Below are 24875 nucleotides of genomic sequence, written 5' to 3' on the forward strand. Positions count from 1 at the left end.
TGAAGTGGTGTTGAAAAACATGAAGAGCCTGAAAATGTTTGAAATATTTGAAGAGCTTCAAAATGTGTCAGATATGAGAGGAGCATGAAACACTCTGAAAAATAGGAGGAGCATGAAGCGGTGTTGAAAAACATGAAGAGCCTGAAAAGATGAGAAAAATATGAAGAGCTTCAAAAGGTGTCAAAAATATGAGGAGCATGAAATGGTCTGAAATATAGGAGGAGCATGAAACGGTGTTCAAAAACATGAAGAGCCTGAAAAGATGAGAAAAATATGAAGAGCTTCAAAAGGTGTCAAAAATATGAGGAGCATGAAATGGTCTGAAATATAGGAGAAGCATGAAACGGTGTTAGAAACATGAAGAGCATGAAAAGGTGTGAATAATATGAAGAGCTTCAAAATGTGTCATAAATATGAGGAGCATGAAACCGTCTCAAAATTAGGAGGAGCACGAAGCGTTGTTCAAAATATGGAAAGCCTGAAAAGGTATGAAAAATATGAAGAGCCTCAAAAGGTGTCTAAAATATGAAGAGCATGAAACGGTCTGAAAAATAGGAGGAGCATGAAACGGTGTTCAAAAACATGAAGTGCTTGAAAAGGAGTGAAAAATATGAACAGCTTCAAAAGATGTCAAAAATATGCGGAGCATGAAATGGTCTGAAAAATAGGAGGAGCATGAAACGGTGTTCCAAAACATGAAGAGCCTGAAAAGGTATGGAAAATATGAAGAGCTTCAAAAGGTGTTAAAAATATGAGGAGCATGAAACGGTCTTAAAAATAGGAGGAGCATGAAACGGTGTTTTATAAACATGAAGAGCTTCAAAAGATGTCAAAATATGAGGAGCATGAAACGGTCTGAAAAGTAGGAGGAGCATGAATCGGTGTTAAAGAATATGAAGAGCCTGAAAAGTTGTGAAAAATAGGAAGAGCTTCAAAAGGTGTCAAAAATATGAGGAGCATGAAACGGTCTGAAAAATATGAGGAGCATGAGGTTGTGTTGAAAAATATGAAGAGCCTGAAAAGGTGTGAAAAATATGGAGAGTTTCAAAAGGTGTCAAAATATGAGCAGCATGAAACGGTCTGAAAAACAGGAAGAGCATGAAACAGTGTTCAAAAACAAGAAGAACCAGGAAAGGTGTGTAAAATATGAAGAGCTTCAAAAGGTGTCAAAAATAAGAGAAGCATGAAACGGTCTGAAAAATAGGAGGAGCATGAAACAGTGATGAAAAACATGAAGAGCCTGAAAAGGTGTGAAATATATGAAGAGCTTCAAAAGATGTCAAAAATATTAAGAGCATGAAACGGTCTGAAAAATAGGAGGAGCATGCAGCGGTGTTGAAAACCATGAAGAGCCTGAAAACGTGTGAAAAATATGAAGAGTTTCAAAAGGTGTCAAATATATAGGAGCATGAAACTGTCTGAAAAATAGTATGAGAATGAAACGGTTTTGAAAAAGATGAAGAGCATGAAAACCTGTGAAAAATATGATGAGCTTCAGAAGGTGTCAAAAATATGAGGAGCATGAAACGGTCTCAAAAATAGTACGAGCATGAAGCTGTGCTGAAAAACATGAAGAGAATGAAAAGGTGTGAAAAATATGAAGAGCTTCAAAAGGTGTAAAAAATATGAGGAGGATGAAACGGTCTGTAAAAGAGGAGGAGCATGAAGCTCTGTGGAAAAACATGAAGAGAATGAAAGGTGTTAAAAATATGAAGAGCTTCAAAAGTTGTCAAAAATATGAGGAGCATGAAACGTTTTGAAAAATAGGAGGAACATGAAGCGTTGTTTAAAAACGTGAAGAACCTGAAAAGGTGTGAAAAATATGAAGAGCTTCAAAAGGTGTCAAAAATATGAGGAGCATGAAACAGACTGAAAAAAAATGAGGAGCATGAAACTGTGTTGAAAAACATGAAGAGATTGAAAATGTGTGAAAAATATGAAGAGCTTCAAAAGGTGTCAAAAATATGAGGAGCATGAAACGGACTGAAAAATAAGAGGAGCATGAAGTGGTGTTGAAAAACAAGAAGAGCCTGAAAAGGTGTGAAAAATATGAAAGGCTTCAAAAGGTGTCAAAAATATTTGCAGCATGAAAAGGTCTGAAAAATAGTAGCAGCAAGAAACGGTGTTCAAAAACATGAAGAGCCTGAGAAGGTGTGAAAAATATGAAGAGCTTCAAAAGGTGACAAAAATATTAACAGCATGAAACGTTCTGAAAAAAGGAGGAGCATGAGGCGGTCTTGAAAAACATGAAGAGACTGAAAAGGTGTGAAAAATATGAAGAGCTTCAAAAGGTGTCAAAAATATGAGGTGCATGAAACTGTCTGAAAATAGGAGGAGTAAGAAGTGGTGTTTAAAAATATGAAGAGCCTGAAATGGAGTGAAAAATATGAAGAGCTTCAAAAGGTGTCAAAAATATGAGGAGCATGAAACAGTCTGAAAAATCGGAGGCACATGAAACGTTCTGAAAAATAGGAGGAGCATGAAGCGGTGTTCAAAATCATGAAGAGCCTGAAAGGTGTGAAGAATATGAAGAGCTTCACAAGGTGTCAAATATATGAGGAGCACGAAACGGTCTGAAAAATATGAGGAGCATGAAACGGTGTTCAAAAACATGAAGAGCCTGAAAAGGTGTGAAATATATGAAGAGCTTTAAAAGGTGTCAAATATATGAGGAGCATGAAACGGTCTGAAAATAGGAGGAGCATGAAACGGTGTTGAAAAACATGAAAAGCATGAAAAGGTGTGAAAAATAAGAAGAGCTTCAAAAGATGTCAAATATATGAGGAGCAGGAAACGGTCTGAAAAATAGGAGGAGCATGAAGTGGTATTGAAAAACAGAAAGAGCCTGAAATGGTGTGAAAAATATGAAGAGCTTCAAAAGGTGTGAAAAATACCAAAAGCTTCAAAAGGTGTTAAAAATGAGATGAGCATGAAACGGTCTGAATAATAGGAGGAACATGAAGTGGTGTTGAAAAACATGAAGAGCCTGAAAAGGTGTGAAAAATATGAAGAGCTTCAAAAGGTGTGAAAAATATGAGGAACATGAAACAATCTGAAATTTAGTAGGAGCATATAGCGGTGTTGAAAAACATGAAGAGCCTGAAAAGGTGTGAAAAATATGAAGAGCTTCCAAAATTGTCAAAAATATGAGGAGCATGAAACGGTCTGAAATATAGGAGGAGCATGAAACGGTAGGAAAAATAGGAGGAACATGAAACGGTGTTGAAAAACATGAAGAGCCTGAAAACGTGTGGAAAATAGGAGGAGCTTCAAATTGTTTCAAAAATATGAGGAGCATGAACGGTCTGAAAAATAGGAGGAGCATGAAGAGGTGTTGAAAAACATGAAGAGCTTCAAAAGGTGTAAAATATATGAAGAGCTTCAAAAGGTGTGAAAAATATGAAGAGCTTCAAAAGGTGTGAAATACATGAGGAGAATGAAACGGTCTGAAAAATAGGAGGAGCATGAAGCAGTGTTCAAAAACATGAAGAGCCTGAAAAGGTGTGAAAAATATGAAAAGCTTCAAAAGGTGTCAAAAATATGAGGATCATGAAACGGTCTGAAAAATAGGAGGAGCATGAAGCGGTGTTCAAAATATGCAGAGACAGAAAAGGTGTGAAAAATATGAAGAGCTTCAAAAGGTGTCAAAAATATGAAGAGCATACAACGGTCTGTAAAATAGGAGGAGCATGAAGAGGTGTTCAAAAACATGAAGAGCCTGAAAAGGTCTGAAAAATATGAAGAGCTTCAAAAGGTGTGAAATACATGAGGAGCATTAAACTTTCTGAAAAATAGGAGGAGCATGAAGCGGTGTTCAAAAACATGAAAATCCTGAAAAGGTGTGAAAAATATGAAGAGCTTCAAAACGTCTCAAAAACAAGAGTAGCATGAAACAGTCTGAAAATAGAAGGAGCATGAAGCGGTGTTCAAAAACATGAAGAGCCAGAAAAGGTTTGAAATATATGAAGAGCTTCAAAAGGTGTCAAAAATATGAGGAGCATGAAACAGTGTTGAAAAACATGAAAAGCCTGAAAAGTTGTGAAATATATGAAGAGCTTCAAAAGGTGTTAAAAATGTGAGGAGCATGAAACGGTCTGAACAATAGGAGGAACATGAATCGGTGTTGAAAAACATGAAGAACCTGAAAAGGTGTGAAAAATATGAAGAGCTTCAAAAGGTGTCAAAAATATGAGGAGCATGAACAGTCTGAAAAATAGTAGGAGCAGTAAACAGTGTTCGAAAACATGAAGAGCCTTAAATGGTGTGAAAAATATGAAGAGCTTCAAAAGGTGTCAAAAATATGAGGAGAATGAAACAGTCCGAAAAATAGGAGCAGCATGAATCGGTTTGGAAAAACATGAAGAGCCTTAAAAGATGTGAAAAATATGAAGCACTTCAAAAGGTTTCAAAAATATGAGGAGCATGAAACGGTCTGAAAAATAGGAGGAGCATGAAACGCTTTTCAAATCGTGAAGAGCCTGAAAATGTGTGAAATATATGAAGAGCTCCAAAAGGTGTCAAAAATAGGAGGAGCATGAAGCGGTGTAGAAAAACCTGAATAGACTGAAAAGGTGTGAAAAATATGAAGATCATCAAAAGGTGTCAAAAATATGAGGAGCATGACACGGTCAGAAATATAGCAGGAGCATGAAGTGGTGTTGAAAACATGAAGAACCTGAAAAGTTGTGAAATGATGAAGAGCTTCAAAAGGTGTCAAATATATGAGCAGCATGAAACGTTCTGAAAAACTGGAGGTGCAAGAAACGATGTTCAAAACATGAAGAGCCTGAAAAGGTGTGAAAAATATGAAGGGCTTCAAAACGTATCAAAAATATGAGGAGCATGAAACGGTTTGAAAAACAGGAGGAGCATGAAGCCGTGTTGAAAAACATGAAGAGCCTGAAAAGGTGTGAAAAATATGAAGAGCTTCAATATGTATCAAAAATATGAGGAGCATGAAACGGTCTGAAAAATAAGAGCATGAAGCAGTGTTGAAAATTATGAAGACCATGAAAACGTGTGAAAAATATGAAGAGCTTCAAAAGGTGTGAAAATTATGAAAATCTTCTAAAGGTGTCAAAAATGAGATGGGCATGAAACGGTCTGAAAATGAGGAGGAGCATGAAGTGGTGTTGAAAAACATGAAGAGACTGAAAAGGTGTGAAATATACGATGAGCTTCAAAAGGTGTGAAAATATGAAGAGCTTCAAAAGGTGTGAAATACATGAGGAGAATGAAACGGTCTGAAAAATAGGAGGAGCATGAAGCAGTGTTCAAAAACATGAAGAGCCTGAAAAGGTGTGAAAAATATGAAAAGCTTCAAAAGGTGTCAAAAATATGAGGATCATGAAACGGTCTGAAAAATAGGAGGAGCATGAAGCGGTGTTCAAAATATGCAGAGACAGAAAAGGTGTGAAAAATATGAAGAGCTTCAAAAGGTGTCAAAAATATGAAGAGCATACAACGGTCTGTAAAATAGGAGGAGCATGAAGAGGTGTTCAAAAACATGAAGAGCCTGAAAAGGTCTGAAAAATATGAAGAGCTTCAAAAGGTGTGAAATACATGAGGAGCATTAAACTTTCTGAAAAATAGGAGGAGCATGAAGCGGTGTTCAAAAACATGAAAATCCTGAAAAGGTGTGAAAAATATGAAGAGCTTCAAAACGTCTCAAAAACAAGAGTAGCATGAAACAGTCTGAAAATAGAAGGAGCATGAAGCGGTGTTCAAAAACATGAAGAGCCAGAAAAGGTTTGAAATATATGAAGAGCTACAAAAGGTGTCAAAAATATGAGGAGCATGAAACAGTGTTGAAAAACATGAAAAGCCTGAAAAGTTGTGAAATATATGAAGAGCTTCAAAAGGTGTTAAAAATGTGAGGAGCATGAAACGGTCTGAACAATAGGAGGAACATGAATCGGTGTTGAAAAACATGAAGAACCTGAAAAGGTGTGAAAAATATGAAGAGCTTCAAAAGGTGTCAAAAATATGAGGAGCATGAACAGTCTGAAAAATAGTAGGAGCAGTAAACAGTGTTCGAAAACATGAAGAGCCTTAAATGGTGTGAAAAATATGAAGAGCTTCAAAAGGTGTCAAAAATATGAGGAGAATGAAACAGTCCGAAAAATAGGAGCAGCATGAACCGGTTTGGAAAAACATGAAGAGCCTTAAAAGATGTGAAAAATATGAAGCACTTCAAAAGGTTTCAAAAATATGAGGAGCATGAAACGGTCTGAAAAATAGGAGGAGCATGAAACGCTTTTCAAATCGTGAAGAGCCTGAAAATGTGTGAAATATATGAAGAGCTCCAAAAGGTGTCAAATATAGGAGGAGCATGAAGTGGTGTAGAAAAACCTGAATAGCCTGAAAAGGTGTGAAAAATATGAAGATCTTCAAAAGGTGTCAAAAATATGAGGAGCATGACACGGTCAGAAATATAGCAGGAGCATGAAGTGGTGTTGAAAACATGAAGAACCTGAAAAGTTGTGAAATGATGAAGAGCTTCAAAAGGTGTCAAATATATGAGCAGCATGAAACGTTCTGAAAAACTGGAGGTGCAAGAAACGATGTTCAAAACATGAAGAGCCTGAAAAGGTGTGAAAAATATGAAGGGCTTCAAAACGTATCAAAAATATGAGGAGCATGAAACGGTTTGAAAAACAGGAGGAGCATGAAGCCGTGTTGAAAAACATGAAGAGCCTGAAAAGGTGTGAAAAATATGAAGAGCTTCAATATGTATCAAAAATATGAGGAGCATGAAACGGTCTGAAAAATAAGAGCATGAAGCAGTGTTGAAAAATATGAAGACCATGAAAACGTGTGAAAAATATGAAGAGCTTCAAAAGGTGTGAAAATTATGAAAATCTTCTAAAGGTGTCAAAAATGAGATGGGCATGAAACGGTCTGAAAATGAGGAGGAGCATGAAGTGGTGTTGAAAAACATGAAGAGACTGAAAAGGTGTGAAATATACGATGAGCTTCAAAAGGTGTGAAAATATGAAGAGCTTCAAAAGGTGTCAAAAATATGAGGAGCATGAAGCGGTCTGAAAAATAGGAGGAGCATGAAGTGGTGTTGAAAAACATGAAGAGTTTGAAAAAGGTGTGAAACATATGAGTAGAATAAAACGGTCTGAAAAATAGGAGGAGCATGAAGTAGTCTTGAAAAACATGAAGAGCCTGAAAAGGTGTGAAAAATATGAAGAGTTTCAAATCGTGTCAAAAATATGAGGAGTATAAAACAGTGTGAAAAATAGGAGGAGCATGAAGCGGTGTTGAAAAACATGAAGAGCGTGAAAGGTGTGAAAAATATGAAGAGCCTGAAAAGGTGTGAAAAATATGAAGAGCTTCTAAACGTGTCAAAAATATGAGGAGCATGAAACCTTCTTAAAAATTGGAGGAGCATGAAGCGGTGTTCAAAAATCTAAAGAGCCTGAAAAGGTGTGAAAAATATGAAGAGCTTCAAAAGGTGTCAAATATATGAGGAGCACGAAACGGTCTGAAAAATAGGAGGAGCATGAAACGGTGTTGAAAAACATGAAAAGCGTGAAAAGGTGTGAAAAATATGAAAAGCTTCAAAGGGTGTGAAAAATATGAGGAGCAGGAAACGGTCTGAAAAATAGGAGGAGCATGAAACGGTGTTGAAAAACATGAAGAACATGAAAAGCTGTGAAAAATATGAAAAGCTTCAAAGGGTGTGAAAAATATGAGGAGCAGGAAACGGTCTTAAAAATAGGAGGAGCATGAAACGGTGTTGAAAAACATGAAGAGCTTCAAAAGGTGTCAAAATATGAGGAGCATGAAACGGTCTGAAAAGTAGGAGGAGCATGAATCGGTGTTAAAGAACATGAAGAGCCTGAAAAGGTGTGAAATATATGAAGAGCTTCAAAAGGTGTCAAAAATATGAGGAGCATGAAACGATCTGAAAAATAGGAGGAGAATGAAGTGGTTTTCAAAAACATGAAGAGCCTGAAAAGTTGTGAAAAATAGGAAGAGCTTCAAAAGGTGTCAAAAATATGAGGAGCATGAAACGGTCTGAAAAATATGAGGAGCATGAGGTTGTGTTGAAACATATGAAGAGCCTGAAAAGGTGTGAAAAATATGGAGAGCTTCAAAAGGTGTCAAAATATGAGCAGCATGAAACGGTCTGAAAAACAGGAAGAGCATGAAACAGTGTTCAAAAACAAGAAGAACCAGGAAAGGTGTGTAAAATATGAAGAGCTTCAAAAGGTGTCAAAAATAAGAGAAGCATGAAACGGTCTGAAAAATAGGAGGAGCATGAAACAGTGTTGAAAAACATGAAGAGCCTGAAAAGGTGTGAAATATATGAAGAGCTTCAAAAGATGTCAAAAATATTAAGAGCATGAAACGGTCTGAAAAATAGGAGGAGCATGCAGCGTTGTTGAAAACCATGAAGAGCCTGAAAACGTGTGAAAAATATGAAGAGTTTCAAAAGGTGTCAAATATATAGGAGCATGAAACTGTCTGAAAAATAGTATGAGAATGAAACGGTTTTGAAAAAGATGAAGAGCATGAAAACCTGTGAAAAATATGATGAGCTTCAGAAGGTGTCAAAAATATGAGGAGCATGAAACGGTCTCAAAAATAGTACGAGCATGAAGCTGTGCTGAAAAACATGAAGAGAATGAAAAGGTGTGAAAAATATGAAGAGCTTCAAAAGGTGTCAAAAATATGAGGAGGATGAAACGGTCTGTAAAAGAGGAGGAGGATGAAGCTCTGTGGAAAAACATGAAGAGAATGAAAGGTGTTAAAAATATGAAGAGCTTCAAAAGTTGTCAAAAATATGAGGAGCATGAAACGTTTTGAAAAATAGGAGGAACATGAAGCGTTGTTTAAAAACGTGAAGAACCTGAAAAGGTGTGAAAAATATGAAGAGCTTCAAAAGGTGTCAAAAATATGAGGAGCATGAAACAGACTGAAAAAAAATGAGGAGCATGAAACTGTGTTGAAAAACATGAAGAGATTGAAAATGTGTGAAAAATATGAAGAGCTTCAAAGGTGTCAAATATATGAGGAGCATGAAACGGACTGAAAAATAAGAGGAGCATGAAGTGGTGTTGAAAAACAAGAAGAGCCTGAAAAGGTGTGAAAAATATGAAAGGCTTCAAAAGGTGTCAAAAATATTTGGAGCATGAAAAGGTCTGAAAAATAGTAGCAGCAAGAAACGGTGTTCAAAAACGTGAAGAGCCTGAGAAGGTGTGAAAAATATGAAGAGCTTCAAAAGGTGACAAAAATATTAACAGCATGAAACGTTCTGAAAAAAGGAGGAGCATGAGGCGGTGTTGAAAAACATGAAGAGACTGAAAAGGTGTGAAAAATATGAAGAGCTTCAAAAGGTGTCAAAAATATGAGGTGCATGAAACTGTCTGAAAATAGGAGGAGTAAGAAGTGGTGTTTAAAAATATGAAGAGCCTGAAATGGGGTGAAAAATATGAAGAGCTTCAAAAGGTGTCAAAAATATGAGGAGCATGAAACAGTCTGAAAAATCGGAGGCGCATGAAACGTTCTGAAAAATAGGAGGAGCATGAAGCGGTGTTCAAAATCATGAAGAGCCTGAAAAGGTGTGAAGAATATGAAGAGCTTCACAAGGTGTCAAATATATGAGGAGCACGAAACGGTCTGAAAAATAGGAGGAGCATGAAACGGTGTTGAAAAACATGAAAAGCGTGAAAAGGTGTGAAAAATAAGAAGACCTTCAAACGATGTCAAATATATGAGGAGCACGAAACGGTCTGAAAAATATGAGGAGCATGAAACGGTGTTCAAAAACATGAAGAGCCTGAAAAGGTGTGAAATATATGAAGAGCTTTACAAGGTGTCAAATATATGAGGAGCAGGAAACGGTCTGAAAATAGGAGGAGCATGAAACGGTGTTGAAAAACATGAAAAGCATGAAAAGGTGTGAAAAATAAGAAGAGCTTCAAAAGATGTCAAATATTTGAGGAGCAGGAAACGGTCTGAAAAATAGGAGGAGCATGAAGTGGTATTGAAAAACAGAAAGAGCCTGAAATGGTGTGAAAAATATGAAGAGCTTCAAAAGGTGTGAAAAATACCAAAAGCTTCAAAAGGTGTCAAAAATGAGATGAGCATGAAACGGTCTGAATAATAGGAGGAACATGAAGTGGTGTTGAAAAACATGAAGAGCCTGAAAAGGTGTGAAAAATATGAAGAGCTTCAAAAGGTGTGAAAAATATGAGGAACATGAAACAGTCTGAAATTTAGTAGGAGCATATAGCGGTGTTGAAAAACATGAAGAGCCTGAAAAGGTGTGAACAATATGAAGAGCTTCCAAAATTGTCAAAAATATGAGGAGCATGAAACGGTCTGAAATATAGGAGGAGCATGAAACGGTAGGAAAAATAGGAGGAACATGAAACGGTGTTGAAAAACATGAAGAGCCTGAAAACGTGTGGAAAATAGGAGGAGCTTCAAATTGTTTCAAAAATATGAGGAGCATGAACGGTCTGAAAAATAGGAGGAGCATGAAGAGGTGTTGAAAAACATGAAGAGCTTCAAAAGGTGTAAAATATATGAAGAGCTTCAAAAGGTGTGAAAAATATGAAGAGCTTCAAAAGGTGTGAAATACATGAGGAGAATGAAACGGTCTGAAAAATAGGAGGAGCATGAAGCAGTGTTCAAAAGCATGAAGAGCCTGAAAAGGTGTGAAAAATATGAAAAGCTTCAAAAGGTGTCAAAAATATGAGGATCATGAAACGGTCTGAAAAATAGGAGGAGCATGAAGCGGTGTTCAAAATATGCAGAGACAGAAAAGGTGTGAAAAATATGAAGAGCTTCAAAAGGTGTCAAAAATATGAAGAGCATACAACGGTCTGTAAAATAGGAGGAGCATGAAGAGGTGTTCAAAAACATGAAGAGCCTGAAAAGGTCTGAAAAATATGAAGAGCTTCAAAAGGTGTCAAAATATGAGCAGCATAAAACTGTCTGAAAAACAGGAAGAGCATCAAACAGTGTTCAAAAACAAGAAGAACCAGGAAAGGTGTGTAAAATATGAAGAGCTTCAAAAGGTGTCAAAATTAAGAGAAGCATGAAACGGTCTGAAAAATAGGAGGAGCATGAAAAAGTGTTGAAAAACATGAAGAGCCTGAAAAGGTGTGAAATATATGAAGAGCTTCAAAAGATGTCAAAAATATTAAGAGCATGAAACGGTCTGAAAAATAGGAGGAGCATGCAGCGGTGTTGAAAACCATGAAGAGCCTGAAAACGTGTGAAAAATATGAAGAGTTTCAAAAGGTGTCAAATATATAGGAGCATGAAACTGTCTGAAAAATAGTATGAGAATGAAACGGTTTTGAAAAAGATGAAGAGCATGAAAACCTGTGAAAAATATGATGAGCTTCAGAAGGTGTCAAAAATATGAGGAGCATGAAACGGTCTCAAAAATAGTACGAGCATGAAGCTGTGCTGAAAAACATGAAGAGAATGAAAAGGTGTGAAAAATATGAAGAGCTTCAAAAGGTGTCAAAAATATGAGGAGGATGAAACGGTCTGTAAAAGAGGAGGAGCATGAAGCTCTGTGGAAAAACATGAAGAGAATGAAAGGTGTTAAAAATATGAAGAGCTTCAAAAGTTGTCAAAAATATGAGGAGCATGAAACGTTTTGAAAAATAGGAGGAACATGAAGCGTTGTTTAAAAACGTGAAGAACCTGAAAAGGTGTGAAAAATATGAAGAGCTTCAAAAGGTGTCAAAAATATGAGGAGCATGAAACAGACTGAAAAAAAATGAGGAGCATGAAACTGTGTTGAAAAACATGAAGAGATTGAAAATGTGTGAAAAATATGAAGAGCTTCAAAAGGTGTCAAAAATATGAGGAGCATGAAACGGACTGAAAAATAAGAGGAGCATGAAGTGGTGTTGAAAAACATGAAGAGACTGAAAAGGTGTGAAAAATATGAAGAGCTTCAAAAGGTGACAAAAATATTAACAGCATGAAACGTTCTGAAAAAAGGAGGAGCATGAGGCGGTGTTGAAAAACATGAAGAGACTGAAAAGGTGTGAAAAATATGAAGAGCTTCAAAAGGTGTCAAAAATATGAGGTGCATGAAACTGTCTGAAAATAGGAGGAGTAAGAAGTGGTGTTTAAAAATATGAAGAGCCTGAAATGGGGTGAAAAATATGAAGAGCTTCAAAAGGTGTCAAAAATATGAGGAGCATGAAACAGTCTGAAAAATCGGAGGCGCATGAAACGTTCTGAAAAATAGGAGGAGCATGAAGCGGTGTTCAAAATCATGAAGAGCCTGAAAAGGTGTGAAGAATATGAAGAGCTTCACAAGGTGTCAAATATATGAGGAGCACGAAACGGTCTGAAAAATAGGAGGAGCATGAAACGGTGTTGAAAAACATGAAAAGCGTGAAAAGGTGTGAAAAATAAGAAGACCTTCAAAAGATGTCAAATATATGAGGAGCACGAAACGGTCTGAAAAATATGAGGAGCATGAAACGGTGTTCAAAAACATGAAGAGCCTGAAAAGGTGTGAAATATATGAAGAGCTTTACAAGGTGTCAAATATATGAGGAGCATGAAACGGTCTGAAAATAGGAGGAGCATGAAACGGTGTTGAAAAACATGAAAAGCAAGAAAAGGTGTGAAAAATAAGAAGAGCTTCAAAAGATGTCAAATATATGAGGAGCAGGAAATGGTCTGAAAAATAGGAGGAGCATGAAACGGTGTTCAAAAACCTGAAGAGCCTGAAAAGGTGTGAAAAATATGAAGCGCATGAAAATGTGTGAAAAATATGAGGAGCATAAACTGTGTTCAAAAACATGAAGATCCACAAAAGGTGTGAAAAATATGAAGAGCGTCAAAATGTCTCAAAGAAATGAGGAGCATGAAACGGTCTGAAAATAGAAGGAGCATGAAGAGGTGTTCAAAAACATGAAGAGACTGAAAAGGTGTGAAAAATATGAAGAGCTTCAAAATGTGTCAAAAATATGAGGAGCAGGAAACGGTCTGAAAAATAGGAGGAGCATGAAGTGGTGTTGAAAAACATGAAGAGCCTGAAAAGGTGTGAAAAATATGAAGAGCTTCAAAAGGTGTCAAAAATATGAGGAGCATGAAACGGTCTGAAAAGTAGGAAGAGCATGAAGTGGTGTTGAAAAACATGAAGAGTCTGAAAAGGTGTGTAAATATGAAGGGCATCAAAAAGTGTGAAAAATATGAAGAGCATGAAATGGTCTGAAAAATATGAGGAGCATGAAACGGTGTTCAAAAACATGAAGAGCCTGAAAAGGTGTGCAATATATGAAGAGCTTCAAAAGGTGTCAAAAATATGAATTGCATGAAACCGTCTGAAAAATAGGAGGAGCATGAAAAGGTCTGAAAAAATGGAGGAGCATGAAATGGTGTTGAAAATCATGAAGAGCCTGAAAATGTGTGAAAAATATGAAGAGCTTCAAAAAGTGTCAAAAATATGAGGATCATCAAAAGGTCTGAAAAATAGGAAGAGAATGAAGCAGTGTTTAAAAACAGGAAGCGCCTGAAAAGGTGTGAAAAATACGAAGAGCTTCAAAATGTGTCAAAAATATGAGGAGCAAGAAATCGTCTGAACAAGAGGAGGAGCCTGAAAAGGAGTTCAAAAACATGAAGAGCCTGAAAAGATGTGAAAAATATTAAGAGCTTCTAAAGGTGTCAAAAATATGAGGAGCATGAAACGGTCTGAAAAATAGGAGGAGCATGAAGCGGTGTTGAAAAACAGGAAGCGCCTGAAAAGGTGTGAAAAATATGAAGATCTTCACAAGGTGGCAGAAATACGAGGAGCATGAAACGGTCTCAAAAATAGGAGGAGCATGAAACGGTGTTGAAAAACATGAACAGCATGAAAAGCTTTGAAAAATATGAAGAGCTTCACAAGGTGTCAGAAATACGAGGAGAATGAAACGGTCTGAAAAATATGAGGAGCATGAAACGGAGTTCAAAAACATGAAAACCCTGAAAAGTTGTGAAATCTATGAAGAGCTTCAAAATATGTTAAAAATTGGAGGAGCATGAAACGGTCTGAAAAATATGAGGAGCAAGAAACGGTGTGAAAAATATGAAGAGCTTCAAAAGGTGTCAAAATAATGAGGAGCATGACACGGTCAGAAATATAGGAGGAGGATGATGCGGATTTGAAAATCATGAAGAGCCTGAAAAGGTGTGACAATTATGAAGCGCTTCAAAAGGTGTCAAAATAATGGGGAGCATTAAACGGTCTGAAAAACAGGAGGAGCATGAAATGGTGTTGAAAAATATGAAGAGCATTAAAAGGTTTGAAAAATATGAAGAGCTTCAAAAGGTGTCAAAAATATGAGGAGCATGAAACGGTGTTCAAAAACATGAAAAGCCTGAAAAGTTGTGAAAAATATGAAGAGCTTCAAAAGGTGTGAAAAATATGAGGAGCATGAAACGGTCTGAAAAATAGGAGGAGCATCAAATGGTGTTCAAAGACGTGAAGAGCATGAAAAGGTGTGCAATATAAGAAGAGCTTCAATATGTATCAAAAATATGAGGAGCATGAAACGGTCTGAAAAATAAGAGGAGCATGAAGCGGTGTTGAAAAATATGAAGAGCATGAAAACGTGTGAAAAATATGAAGAGCTTCAAAAGGTGTGAAAATATGAAGAGCTTCAAAAGGTGTCAAAAATATGAGGAGCATGAAGCGGTCTGAAAAATAGGAGGAGCATGAAGTGGTGTTGAAAAACATGAAGAGTTTGAAAAAGGTGTGAAACATATGAGTAGAATAAAACGGTCTGAAAAATAGGAGGAGCATGAAGTAGTCTTGAAAAACATGAAGAGCCTGAAAAGGTGTGAAAAATAGGAAGAGCTTCAAAAGGTGTCAAAAATATGAGGAGCATGAAACGGTCTGAAAAATATGAGGAGCATGAGGTTGTGTTGAAAAATATGAAGAGCCTGAAAAGGTGTGAAATATATGGAGAGCTTCAAAAGGTGTCAAAACATGAGCAGCATGAAACGGTCTGAAAAACAGGAGGAGCATGAAACAGTGTTCAAAAACAAGAAGAACCAGGAAAGGTGTGTAAAATATGAAGAGCTTCAAAAGGTGTCAAAAATATGAGGAGCATGAAACGGTCTAAAAAATAAGAGGAGCATGAAGTGGTGTTGCAAAAGAAGAAGACCCTGAAAAGGTGTGAAAAATATGAAGCACTTCAAAAGGTGTCAAAAATAAGAGAAGCATGAAACGGTCTGAAAAATAGGAGGAGCATGAAACAGTGTTGAAAAACATGAAGAGCCTGAAAAGGTGTGAAATATATGAAGAGCTTCAAAAGATGTCAAAAATATTAAGAGCATTAAAAGGTCTGAAAAATAGGAGGAGCATGCAGCGGTGTTGAAAACCATGAAGAGCCTGAAAACGTGTGAAAAATATGAAGAGTTTCAAAAGGTGTCAAATATATAGGAGCATGAAACTGTCTGAAAAATAGTATGAGAATGAAACGGTTTTGAAAAAGATGAAGAGCATGAAAACCTGTGAAAAATATGATGAGCTTCAGAAGGTGTCAAAAATATGAGGAGCATGAAACGGTCTCAAAAATAGTACGAGCATGAAGCTGTGCTGAAAAACATGAAGAGAATGAAAAGGTGTGAAAAATATGAAGAGCTTCAAAAGGTGTCAAAAATATGAGGAGGATGAAACGGTCTGTAAAAGAGGAGGAGCATGAAGCTCTGTGGAAAAACATGAAGAGAATGAAAGGTGTTAAAAATATGAAGAGCTTCAAAAGTTGTCAAAAATATGAGGAGCATGAAACGTTTTCAAAAATAGGAGGAACATGAAGCGTTGTTTAAAAACGTGAAGAACCTGAAAAGGTGTGAAAAATATGAAGAGCTTCAAAAGGTGTCAAAAATATGAGGAGCATGAAAGAGACTGAAAAAAAATGAGGAGCATGAAACTGTGTTGAAAAACATGAAGAGATTGAAAATGTGTGAAAAATATGAAGAGCTTCTAAAGGTGTCAAAAATATGAGGAGCATGAAATGGTCTGAAAAATAAGAGGAGCATGAAGTGGTGTTGAAAAACAAGAAGAGCCTGAAAAGGTGTGAAAAATATGAAAGGCTTCAAAAGGTGTCAAAAATATTTGGAGCATGAAAAGGTCTGAAAAATAGTAGCAGCAAGAAACGGTGTTCAAAAACATGAAGAGCCTGAGAAGGTGTGAAAAATATGAAGAGCTTCAAAAGGTGACAAAAATATTAACAGCATGAAACGTTCTGAAAAAAGGAGGAGCATGAGGAGGTGTTGAAAAACATGAAGAGACTGAAAAGGTGTGAAAAATATGAAGAGCTTCAAAAGGTGTCAAAAATATGAGGTGCATGAAACGGTCTGAAAATAGGAGGAGTAAGAAGTGGTGTTTAAAAATATGAAGAGCCTGAAATGGGGTGAAAAATATGAAGAGCTTCAAAAGGTGTCAAAATTATGAGGAGCATGAAACAGTCTGAAAAATAGGAGGCGCATGAAACGTTCTGAAAAATAGGAGGAGCATGAAACGGTGTTGAAAAACATGAAAAGCGTGAAAAGGTGTGAAAAATAAGAAGACCTTCAAAAGATGTCAAATATGAGGAGCACGAAACGGTCTGAAAAATATGAGGAGCATGAAACGGTCTGAAAAATAGGAGGAGCATGAAGCGGTGTTGAAAAACAGGAAGCGCCTGAAAAGGTGTGAAAAATATGAAGATCTTCACAAGGTGTCAGAAATACGAGGAGCATGAAACGGTCTCAAAAATAGGAGGAGCATGAAAGGGTGTTGAAAAACATGAACAGCAAGAAAAGCTTTGAAAAATATGAAGAGCTTCACAAGGTGTCAGAAATACGAGGAGCATGAAACGGTCTGAAAAATATGAGGAGCATGAAACGGTGTTGAAAAACATGAAGAGCCTGAAAAGGTGTAAAATATATGAAGAGCTTCAAAAGGTGTAAAAAATATGAGGAGTTTGAAACGGTCTGAAAAATAAGAGGATCTGGTTTCCTCAGTGTGTATGCCCAGAAGTGGAATTGCTGGGTCATATGGCAGTTCTATTTCCAGTTTTTTAGGAAATCTCTACACCGTTTTCCATAGCGGCTGTACTAGTGTGCATTCCCACCAACAGTATAAGAGGGTTCCCTTTTCTCCACTCCCTCTCCAGCATTTATTGCTTGTAGACTTTTGGATAGCAGCCATCCTGACTGGCATGTAATGGTACCTCATTGTGGTTTTGATTTGCATTTCTCTAATAATGAGTGATGTTGAGCATCTTTTCATGTGTTTGTTATCCATCTGTATGTCTTCGTTGGAGAAATGTCTGTTTAGTTCTTTGGCTCATTTTGTATTGGGTCATTTATTTTTCTGGAATTGAGCTGCAGGATTTGCTTGTATATTTTTGAGATTAATCCTTTGTCTGTTTCTTCATTTGCTATTATTTTCTCCCAATCTGAGGGCTGTCTTTTCACCTTACTTATAGTTTCCTTTGTAGTGCAAAAGCTTTTAAGTTTCATTAGGTCCCATTTGTTTAGTTTTGCTTTTATTTCCAATATTCTGGGAGGTGGGTCATAGAGGATCTTGCTTTGATTTATGTTGGAGAGTGTTTTGCCTATCTTCTCCTCTAGGAGTTTTATAGTTTCTGGTCTTACATTTAGATCTTTAATCCATTTTGAGTTTATTTTTGTGTATGGTGTTAGAAAGTGTTCTATTTTCATTCTTTTACAAGTGGTTGACCAGTTTTCCCAGCACCACTTGTTAAAGAGGTTGTCTTTTTTCCATTGCATATCCTTGCCTCCTTTGTCAAAGATAAGGTGTCCATAGGTTCGTCTGAAAGAGACACGTGCACCCCAATGTTCATCGCAGCACTGTTTATAATAGCCAGGACATGGAAGCAACCTAGATGCCCGTCAGCAGATGAATGGATAAGAAAGCTGTGGTACATATACACCATGGAATATTACTCAGCCATTAAAAAGAATTCATTTGAATCAGTCCTAATGAGATGGATGAAGCTGGAGCCCATTATACAGAGTGAAGTAAGCCAGAAAGATAAAGAACATTACAGCATACTGACACATGTATATGGAATTTAGAAAGGTGACAACGATAACCCTATATGCAGAACAGAAAAAGAGATACAGAAATACAGAACAGACTTTTAAACTTTGAGGGAGAATGTGAGGGTGGGATATTTCAAAAGAACAGCATGTATGCTATCTATGGTGAAACAGAGCACAAGCCCAGGTAGGATGCACGAGACAAGTGTTCCGGCTTGGTGCACAGGGAAGACCCAGAGGAATCGGGTGGAGAGGGAGGTGGGAGGGGGAATCGGGATTGGGAATACATGTAAATCCATGGCTGATTCATATCAAAGTATGACAAAACAACTGGAAAAATAAATAATAAAAAAAATAAAAAAATAACAATAAAAAAAAAAAATAAGAGGAGCATGAAACGGTGTTCAAAAACTTGAAGAGCCAGAAAAGGTGTGAAAAATATGAAAGCTTCAAAAGGTGTCAAAAATATGAGGAGCATGATACGGTCTGAAAAATAGGAGGAGCATAAAACGATGTTCAAAAACTTGAAGAGTCTGAAAAGGGGTGAAAAACATGAAGAGATCGAAAAGGTGTGAAATATATGAAGAGCTTCAAAAGGTGTCAAAAATATGAGGAGCATGAAACGGTATGAAAAATAGGAGGTGCATGAAGCGATGTTCAAAAACATGAAGATCCTGAAAAGGTGTGAAATAAATGAAGAGCTTCAAAAGGTGTCAAAAATTTGAGGAGCATGAAATGGTCTGAAATATAGGAGGAGCATGAAGCGGTGTTGAAAAGCATGAAGAGCCTGAAAAGGTGTGAAATATATGAAGAGCTCAAAAGGTGTCAAAAATATTAGGAGCATGAATCGGTCTGAAAAACAGGAGGAGCATGAAGCGGTCTTGAAGGACATGAAGAGCCTGAAAAGGTGTGAAAAGTATGAAGAGCTTCAAAAAAGTGTCAAAAGTGTGAGGAGCATGAAACGGTCTAAAAAATAAGAGGAGCATGAAGCAGTGTTGAAAAACTTGAAGAGGCTGAAAAGTTGTGAAAAATAGGAGGAGCTTCAAAATGTGTCAAAAATATGAGGAGCATGAAACGGTCTGAAAAATAGGAGGAGCATGAAGTGGTGTTGAAAAATATGAAGAGCCTGAAAAGGTGTGAAAAATATGAAGAGTTTCAAAGGTGTCAAAAATATGAGGAGCTGAAACGGTCTGAAAAATAGGAGGAGCATGAAACGGTGTTCAAAAACATGACGAGCCAGAAAAGGTGTGAAAAATATGAAAGCTTCAAAAGTTGTCAAAAATATGAGGAGCATGAAACGGTCTGAAAAATAGGAGGAGCATGAAACGGTGTTCAAAAACATGAAGAGTCTGAAAAGGTGTGAAAAATATGAAGAGTTTCAAAAGGTGTCAAAAATATGAGGAGCATGAAACGGTATGAAAAATAGGAGGAGAATGAGGCGGTGTTGAAAAACATGAAGAGCCTGAAAATGTGTGAAATATATGAAGAGCTTCAAAACGTGTCAAAAAGATGAGGAGCACAAAACGGTCTGAAAAATAGGAGGAGCATGAAGCGGTGTTGAAAAACATGAAGAGCCTGAAAAGGTGTAAAAACATGAAGAGACTGAAAAGGTTTGAAATATATGAAAAGCTTCAAAAGGTGTCAAAAATATGAGGAGCATGAAACGGTCTGAAAAAGAGGAGGAGCATGAAGCGGTCTTGAAAGACATGAAGAGCGTGAAAAGGTGTGAAAAATATGAAGAGCTTCAAAAGTTGGAAAAATATGAAGAGCTTCAATAGGTGTGAAAAATAGGAGGAGCATGAAGCGGTTTCACAAACATGAAGAGCCTGAAAAGGTGTGAAAAATATGAAGAGCTTCAAAAGTTGGAAAAATATGAAGAGCTTCAAAAAGTGTCAAAAATATCAGGAGCATGAAACGGTCTGGAAAATAGGATGAGCATGAAGTGGGGTTCAGAAAAATGACGAGCCTGAAAAGGTGTGAAATATATGAAGAGCTTCAAAAGGTGTCAAAAATATGTGGAGCATGAAACGGTCTGAAAAAAAGGAGGAGCATGAAGCGGTTTCAAAAACATGAAGAGCCTGAAACGAGTGAAAAATATGAAGAGCTTCAAAAGGTGTGAAAAATATGAAGAGCTTCAAAAGATGTCAAACATGAGATGAGCATGAAACGGTCTGAAAAATAGGAGGAGCATGAAGTCATGTTCAGAAAAATGACGAGCCTGAAAAGTTGTGAAATATATGAAGAGCTTCAAAAGGTGTCAAAAATATGTGGAGCATGAAACGGTCTGAAAAATGGGAGGAGCATGAAGCGGTGTTGAAAAACAGAAAGAGCCTGAAAAGGTGTGAAAAATATGAAGAGGTTCAAAAGGTGTCAAAAATGACATGAGCATGAAGCCGTCTGAAAAACATGTGGAGGATGAAGTGGTGTTGAAAAACATGAAGAGCCTGAAATGGTGTGAAATATATGAAGAGTTTCAAAAGGTGTCAAAAATATGAGGAGCATGAAACGTTCTGAAAAAGAGGAGGAGCAAGAAGCGGTGTTGAAAAACCTGAAGAGCCTGAAAAGTTGTCAAAAATATGAAGAGCTTCAAAAGGTGTGAAATATATGAAGAGCTTCAAAATGTGTAAAAAATGAGATGAGCCTGAAACGGTCTGAAAAAAATGAGGAGCATGAAGCGGTGTTCAAAAACATGAAGAGCCTGAAAAGGTGTGAAAAATATGAAGACGTTCAAAGGTGTGAAATAAATGAGGATCATGAAACGGTTTGAAAAATAGCAGGAGCATGAAGCGGTGTTCAAAAACATGAAGAGCGTGAAAAGGTTTGAAAAACATGAAGAGCTTCATAGGTGTGAAATACATGAGGAGCATGAAACTGTCTGAAATAGGAGGAGCATGATGCGCTGTTCAAAAATATGTGGAGCCTGAAAAGGAGTGAAAAATATGAAAAGCTTCAAAATGTGTCAAAAATATGAGGAGCATGAAACGCCCTGAAAAAAAGGAGGAGCATGAAGCGGTGTTCAAAAACATGAAGAGCCTGAAAAGGTGTGAAAAATATCAAGAGCTTCCAAATGTGTGAAATACATGAGGAGCATGAAACGGTCTGAAAATAGGAGGAGCATGAAGCAGAGTTCAAAAACATGAAGAGCCTAAAAACGTGTGAAAAATATGAAGAGCTTCGAAAGGTTTCAGAAATGAGAGGAGCATGAAACGGTCTGAAAAATAGAAGGAGCATGAAGCGGTGTTGAAAAACATGAAGAGCCTGAAAAGGTGTGAAAAATATGAAGAGGTTCAAAAGGTGTCAAACATATGAGCAGCAAGAATCGGTCTGAATTATAGGAGGAGCATGAAACGGTGTTCAAAACATGAAAAGCCTGTAAAGTTGTGAAAAATATGAAGAGCTTCAAAAGGTGTGAAAAACATGAAGAACTTCAAAAGGTGTCAAAAATTAGATGAGCATTAAACGGTCTGAAAAATAGGAGGAGCATGAAGTCGTATTGAAAAACATGAAGAGCCTGAAAAGGTGTGAAATATATGAAGAGCTTCAAAAGGTGTAAAAAATATGAGGACCTTCAAAAGGTGTCAAAAATATCAGGAGCATGAAACGGTCTGGAAAATAGGATGAGTATGAAGCGGTGGTTAAAAACATGAAGAGCCTGAAACGTGTGAAAAATATGATGTGCTTCAAAAGATGTCAAAAATGAGATGAGCATGAAACGGTCTGAAAAATAGGAGGAGCATGATGTGGTGTTCAGAAAAATGACGAGCCTGAAAAAGTGTGAAATATATGAAGAGCTTCCAAAGGTGTCAAAAATATATGGAGCATGAAACGGTCTGAAAAATAGGAGGAGCATGAAGCGGTGTTGAAAAACATGAAGAGCCGAAAAAGTGTGAGAAATATGAAGAGCTTCAAAAGGTGTCAAAAATATGAAGAGCTTCAAAAGGTGTCAAAAATGAGATGAGCATGAAGCCGTCTGAAAAACATGTGGAGGATGAAGTGGTGTTGAAAAACATGAAGAGCCTGAAAATGTGTGAAATATATGAAGAGCTTCAAAATGTGTCAAAAATATGAGGAGCATGAAACGGTCTGAAAATAGGAGGAGCATGATGTGCTGTTCAAAAACATGTGGAGCCTGAAAAGGACTGAAAAATATGAAGAGCTTCAAAAGGGGTCATAAAAAAGAGTAGCATGAAATGACCTGAAAAGTAGGAGGAGCATGAAGTGGTGTTGAAAAACATGAAGAGCCTGAAAAAGTGTGAAATATATGAAGAGCTTCAAAAGGTGTCAAACAGATGAGGAGGATGAAAAGGTCTGAAAAATAGGAGGAGCATGAAGCGGTGTTGAAAAACATGAAGAACCTGAAAAGGTGTGAAAAATATGAAGAGCTTCAAAAGGTGTCAAAAATAAAAGGAGCATGAAATGGTCTGAAAAACAGGAGGAGCATGAAGTGGTGTTGATAAACATGAAGAGCCTGAAAAGGTGTGAAAAATATAAAGAGCATCAAAAGGTGTGAAATACATGAGGAGCATGAAACGGTCTGAAAAATAGGAGGAGCATGAAGCGGTGTTCAAAAACATGAAGAGCCTGAAAAGCTGTGAAAAATATGAAGAGCTTCAAAAGGTGTGAAAAATATGAAGAGCTTCAAAAGGTGTGAAAAATATGAAGAGCTTCAAAAGGTGTCAAAGATGAGATGAGCATCAAAAGGTCTGAAAAATAGGAAGAGCATGGAGTGGTGTTGAAAAACATGAAGACCTTGAAAAAGTGTGAAATATATGAAGAGTTTCAAAAGGTGTGAAAAATATGGGGAGTTTAAAACGTGTCAAAAATATGAGGAGCATGAAACGGTCTGAAAAACAGGAGGATCATGAAGCCGTGTTGAAAAACATAAGGAGCCTGCAAAGGTGTGACAAATATGAAGAGCTTCAAAAGGTTGGAAATACATGAGGAGCATGAAACGGTCTGGAAAATAGGAAGAGCATGAAGCGGTGTTGAAAAACATGAAGAGCCTGAAAAGGTGGGTAAAATATGAAGAGCTTCAAAAGGTGTCAAAAATATGAGAAGCATGAAACGGTCTGAAAAATAGGAAGAGCATGAAGCGGTGTTGAAAAACATGAAAAGCCTGAAAAGCTTTGAAAAATATGAAGAGCTTCAAAAGGTGTCAAAAATATGAGGAGCATGAAACGGTCTGAAAAATAGGAGGAGCATGAAACGGTCTGAAAAATGGGAGGAGCATGAAGCGGCGTTGAAAAACATGAAGAGCCTGAAAACGTGTGAAAAACATGAAGAGCTTAAAAGTTGTGAGAAATACGAAGAGCTTCAAAAGTTGTCAATAATGAGACGAGCATGAAACGGTCTGGAAAATAGGACGAGCATGAAGCGGTGTTGAAAACATGAAGAGCAAGAAAAGGTGTGAAAAATATGAAGAGCTTCAAAAAGTGTCAAAAATATGAAGAGCATGAAACGGTCTGAAAAATAGGAGGTGCATGAAGTGATGTTGAAAAACATGATGAGCCTAAAAAGGTGTGAAAAATATGAAGAGCTTCAAAATGTGTCAAAAATATGAGGAGCATGAAACGGTCTGAAAAACAGTAGGATCATGAAGCCGTGTTGAAAAACATGGGGAGCCTGAAAAGGTGTGAAAAATATGAAGAGTTTCAAAAGGTGTCAAAATATGAGGAGTATGAAACGGTCTGAAACATATGAGGAGCATGAATCGGTTTTGAAAAATATGATGAGCCTGAAAATGTGTGAAAAATATGAAGATCTTCAAAACGTGTCAAAATATGAGGAGCATGAAACGGTCTGAAAAACAGGAGGATCATGAAGCCGTGTTGAAAAACATAAGGAGCCTGCAAAGGTGTGACAAATATGAAGAGCTTCAAAAGGTTGGAAATACATGAGGAGCATGAAACGGTCTGGAAAATAGGAAGAGCATGAAGCGGTGTTGAAAAACATGAAGAGCCTGAAAAGGTGGGTAAAATATGAAGAGCTTCAAAAGGTGTCAAAAATTTGAGAAGCATGAAACGGTCTGAAAAATAGGAAGAGCATTAAACGGTGTTCAAAAACATGAAGAGCCTGAAATGGTGTGAAATATGAAGAGCTTCAAAAGGTGTCAAAAGTAGGAGGAGCAAGAAACAGTCTGAAAAATAGGAGGAGCATGAAGCGGTGTAAAAAACATGAAGACCCTGAAAAGGTGTGAAAAATATGAAGAGCATCAAAAGTTGTGAAAAATATGAAGAGCTTCAAAAGGTGATAAAAATTAGATGAGCATGAAACGGTCTGAAAAATATGAGGAGCATGAAGCGGTGTTGGAAATCATGAAGAGTCTGAAAAGGTGTGAAAAATATGAAGAGCTTCAAAAGGTGTCAAAACTATGAGGAGCATGAAACGGTCTGAAAATAGGAGGAGCATGAAAGGGTGTTCAAATGCATGAAGAGCCTGAAAAGGTGTGAAAAATATGAAGAGCTTCAAAAGGTGTAAAATACATGAGGAAAATGAAACGGTCTGGAAAATAGGATGAGCATGAAGTTGTGTTGAAAAACATGAAGAGACTGAAAAGGTGTGAAAAATATGAAGAGGTTCAAAAGGTGTGAAAAATATGACGAGTATGATACGGTCTGAAAAATAGGAGGAGCATGAAGCTCTGTTCAAAAACATGAAGATCCTGAAAAGTTGTGAAAAATATGAAAAGCTTCAAAAGTTGTCAAAAATATGAGGAGCATGAAACATTCTGAAAAATAGGAGGATCATGAAGCGGTGTTCAAAATCATGAAGAGGCTGAAAAGGTGTGAAAAATATGAAGAGCTTCAAAACGTGTGAAATACATGAGGAGCATGAAAAAGTCT

The sequence above is a fragment of the Dama dama genome, unplaced genomic scaffold (genome assembly GCF_033118175.1).
Source record: "Dama dama isolate Ldn47 unplaced genomic scaffold, ASM3311817v1 ptg000126l, whole genome shotgun sequence".
NCBI classification, from domain to species: Eukaryota; Metazoa; Chordata; class Mammalia; order Artiodactyla; family Cervidae; genus Dama; species Dama dama.